Here is a 4,686-nt window from a genome sequence, read left to right as displayed (position 1 = left end):
AGCAAATGTTGGACTCCTGATTCCAACTTGACGTCTAAAAGAGAATTTAAATAACTGACTCACTGATTGTTTATGTGTATCCATGTGGCACACATTACCCATCAACCAATACAGATTTTCCTCATTTAAACTTGATATGCATTTGAAAAATATCTCCACTTAATCAGTTTCCTCCCTTTCACCTTCTCCATCAACAGAGAATGTCATGGTACATTAGAAGTAAATGAGACAGTATATTTGCACACTTTGAATGAGCTCCAAGCCACATGCTGAGGATGTGATGTGTTCAGGTGTGTTGTTAAGAGGAGAAAAAAAATCTAAAATGACCATCAGTCTCTGTTTCATGACCCTCCCAGGTTCACTACACAGTATCAGAGTTCACATAGACACAAATCAGACTTCATTCTTTAGACTTAATTGTCCTGCAGTGGAACAAATAAAGAAGTAGTAATAAAACAAAAAAAAAAGCTGAGCTTACCTGAGTTGACAACATTATTCAGAACCTTTGTAGATGAGTTGGGATGGGTGTGTGTTGGACCATTAGTCAAGAACAATTAGAAAAGGAAACAATATATTAAAAATGTTTGGCGGAAAGTTAAACTTAAAGGTATTTTTTCATTATCCTATTTTGATAACAGTATTCTTGATCCTAATGTGATGATTGAAGAGCCCTGTGATGGGCCCCTCTACCACTACTGACCCTGGGTCCCAAAGTCTGGAAGGTCTTTATTCTTATCACCATTCTTTGAAACTCTACATGACAACTCCACATCTTGTCATGTTCTGTGTTTTCTGTGTATTTATTTAGAGTTTTCTGTGTCCCCGAGTCTTCGTGTTGTCCTGTCTTCCCCTTGATTGTTTCCCAGGTGTGTCTCGTTTCTGTGATTGCCCTCCCGTGTATTTAATGTCACATGTGTCTCAGTGTCTCTGTCGGGTCCTCGTCTAATGTGCGTTCAGTCCTTCGTGTTGTCCAGTCGTTTTAACGGTTGCTACCGGTGTCGAGCCCTGGCTTCCGCTCGGCCGTGCTGCCTGGTTTTGTGGACTATTTTCCTCATTAAAAGATCACTTTCTCACATCTACCTTGGTCATCTGCGTCTGCCTCACCACCTCACACACCGCATTTCATGACACATCCTTGATATAAGGTGGAGCTTGGGCCACTATTACTGGGTTTAATTGTAAGACAAATAATCTTAAAATGTATCAGATTTTACAGGTGAAACCAACATTACTCATAAATCTGGAAGAATAAGGTGTAACATAGTCTGCTCGTTTTACCATCATTACCATATAATGTTTCCAACCGGTGCAGCCAGAGCTCAGCTCTAACATGATAGAGATTCTGTGAAATAAACATTAAGTTGATGTCAAGGTGGCCTTGAGAACATTAAAAACTTGAAGCTCATCACCAAAGATAATTTGTCAAAATATGAGAGGAAAGGACACACCTGGACATATCACGAGTCCATCACAGTAGATAACATCTGCTTATTATTATTTTTTTATGTGGCAGAGTGAACTCATTTATTTATTTTTTGACTCATCAACTCAAACATGACCTCTCATAACGTTGTGGTCCCAACACGCTTGGTCATGTGTTGAAACTCCAACAGTCATTCTACATCCACACTTTTTAATTTTGCCTTTTTTTTCCTAGTCCTTACCGGTGTAGAGCAGTCTGTGTAGGTATTGGCCTCACATTTTATAGGAAGCAATGATGACGTGTAAAGGTTACAGATGATTTTATTATTTAACGGTGGCAGCTTTAAGAGGTAATATTTTACCACTGTATGTAATAGGTTATAGCCCAATATATTGTCTACCGTTAATTACATGAGTGAAAGCAGTTTTCGTCAGAAGAAGTAGATTAGGAATGTTTTCTCTGTGATAACCTTGTAACATCAACACAGTGTAGTGGTGTGGGGGAAGTGTAGGAGCAGAACAAAAGTCTCTGCTTATGTGTCGGTTCTCTAGCTAACTGATCATGACGTTGTTTTCATTTCCACTTATTTCCTCCACATTCCAGTCAAACATATGCTCTAACAACAAGAGCTCTAAGTTCGCACACTGAGGTTAGATGGGGGTGAGCTCTTTGCAGCAAAACTATGAAGATATTTTTTGCTGAGTTTTCATACAAGAGAATATACACACACACACACACATATATATATATATGTAAACTATATCTAGTATTTAATGACCTGCACAGATATCCTCAAAGCACTATTAAATGAAAATACTCTGAGATATATGCATGGATGGGGGGCTAGTTTGATGGAATCTGACTCTCTCATGTCCTGACTATAGCCCTGTCATGAGTTGTGGTTTGTTGTTGGTGAGGATGACGCAGTAGACCCAGGTTATGGTGAAAATGAGGGTTTAATAATGGTAACGAAGAGAACAGAAGTCCAGACAGTACAGGTGAAGTAGAAGTAGCGCTGACACTGATAGAAACTGGGAAACTCATACAACTGAACAGCAATGACACAACATAAGACTGCGACGACAAATGACACAAGACAAGGATCCGATGGGGAAACACAGACACAGGTGGGATTAAATACACAGAGGAGTAATCAGGACAGCAAGAGACAATTAAGGGCAAAAAAAACGCCTCAACACAGAAACTTAATTAGGAACTAGGAACTTACACACAGAAAAACAACAAATCCTTACAAGCTCCTTCTCTATTGTCCAGTCTCATTCCAGAATGGTAATGTCTGGTTTGTTTTGAGCCAAGTTAGGTGTCTCCATTTGCAGTTTGCTGTAGATATAACTGTTTGTTGCAGGTGCAGTTGATGCTGTTTTTGCTCTTCTGATTTCTATCACTCTTGAACTATGAAGACCAGACAAAATAATTTCAAAGGCAGCTTTTGACCCATGGAGTGAACCTTACAAAGCTAACAACTGTACCTGAGAACCAACACAGGTGCTACTAAGTGTCACTGAACGTCTCTTCATGATATCTCAAAACTTAAGAATCATCTTAAATTCTGTGAAATCTTTGTTTAGTACAGCTGCCCTTCTGCAAAAACCTCAGTGGATGCAGAGGTCCAGATATGTGCTGGCCCTCTGCCTGAGCACCCAATAAGATTCATTAGTGGATTATGCAAGGGGCAAGGTTAAAAAGGCATTTTTGTGTTCAATAGTTCAAGAAAGACGTGGCCTGCTTACCAAACATTATTTCTTAAGAGCTTGGCAGCTTGTCTTTGTCTTGTTCTTTCATCTCATTCAGCCTGGGTGAATGTGGAGGCTGTTCTTTCTCGGTTTCTGCTTGTTCTTTTTTTGAATCTTTTGTTTTCCCATTTAAACACTTGTCCTCTCAACGTTATTTATCTGCATGTACAGAGGATATTTTTCATCCCACACAAAGAGTACAAAGGCAAAAAAGGCTTTTTATTCCTCCAACCTTCCTTTTTGCTGTTTGTCACCAGAGGCAGTTGTTCTCTGATGGCTCCTCTGAGGAGATCTGTTAGTGACACATGACCAGATACACACAACACAGGTTCAGCACTTATTTTGAACAGAAAAAATATCTTAGGACTTATTTCTCATTGACATGTTTGTATACAATTTAAATTTTTAAAAAGCCTAATTCCAACATCTATCCACCCCCACAATCATTACCATTTCAATTCAACATAAACATTAGATAGAATAGTTTGATGCTAAAGCAATCAATGTGGATTTTATCTTTTTAATATTAAAATATGGGTCCACATTTGACCAAAACTAGAACAGTTTATGCTCTAATGGGAAGTGGAAGGTAGCCAGTAAAGCTGGAAGCCCTCGCAGAATAAACTTAATAAGTTCAGTCATCTGCAGGAAGGTTTGTGGTGAGGCGCTGCTTGTCAGAGCCAACTAATACTTTAATATTCTAAGCAAGATATGATGCCATGGTAATATATTTTGGTGATGATCTACTGGCAGAAGATTTCACTTTAGTTGGCATATTTTAATAACTGGAAAAAGAAATGTAAACAGCGTTGACAGATTGTTGTGAGAACGCATGGCCATGGTGGTGATTTGTCTTCTCTTATGTCAGCAGATTAGAACATCTTCAGCTTAAAGGAGGGGTAAAATAGAGCTCAAAAAATTCTATTTTGCATATCATATTGTAATGTTATTCCCTTATCTAAAACATACCTGGTGAGTTGCTTTGAATCTTTCATGGATGTTTGAGAAATCGTTGAATGGCAACCATGGCAACCATCCAGGTGTGTTTTAAATCCTGCTTATATAATGCACCATCTACTTACCCAAAGCTCAATCCCAGGTGAGCACCTGCCCACAGAGCAGGTGCAACTTTACCCACTCTACTCCTCCAGACTAGCGGCAGCAACAATTAACAAACACCCAGTGGATCTGAGCGTTTGTTGAGCTCTAAGAAAGACTTTAAATCAATAGATGGCATCATGGAGAAGCATTGTTGTGATGATGTGCTGAAGGGGGAGTGTCGGAAGGGATAGGAGAGACTAATTTATCAGATACAACATTTTCATAACAACTGAAGGAAACCTAGATACTATATTGTGATATAAAATGGCACTATGTGCCTGGAACATGCAAACCTCTCTCCACTCATCCCCCTTTAAGAACACAGGGGCTGAACACAGGCTGAGAAGCATATGTGCAAATAGAACGCCCCCTTCAGTTCATGCTTTGTAACTGTGTTAATTAGTAAAT

General features: G+C 39.2%; 1 long non-coding RNA gene across 2 annotated transcripts; it reads right to left on the bottom strand.

Annotated features, from left to right (window-relative positions):
- Positions 1–2,380: 2,380 nt before the first annotated feature.
- Positions 2,381–4,192, bottom strand: LOC114153434 (uncharacterized). Of its 2 annotated transcripts, XR_003597326.1 has the most exons (5): positions 4,147–4,191; positions 3,410–3,469; positions 3,175–3,336; positions 2,914–3,076; positions 2,381–2,836 (listed from the first exon to the last, which is right to left on the bottom strand). It is a non-coding gene; the product is annotated as an uncharacterized LOC114153434 (long non-coding RNA). The 2 variants fall into 2 exon arrangements; XR_003597325.1 differs by having other exon boundaries at positions 3,175–3,469; positions 4,147–4,192.
- Positions 4,193–4,686: the final 494 nt, after the last annotated feature.

This window comes from Xiphophorus couchianus, chromosome 11, assembly GCF_001444195.1.
Source record: "Xiphophorus couchianus chromosome 11, X_couchianus-1.0, whole genome shotgun sequence".
NCBI classification, from domain to species: domain Eukaryota; kingdom Metazoa; phylum Chordata; class Actinopteri; order Cyprinodontiformes; family Poeciliidae; genus Xiphophorus; species Xiphophorus couchianus.
The sequence above is the reverse complement of the archived record's forward strand: the minus strand, read 5'-3'. Positions and strand labels throughout refer to the sequence as shown.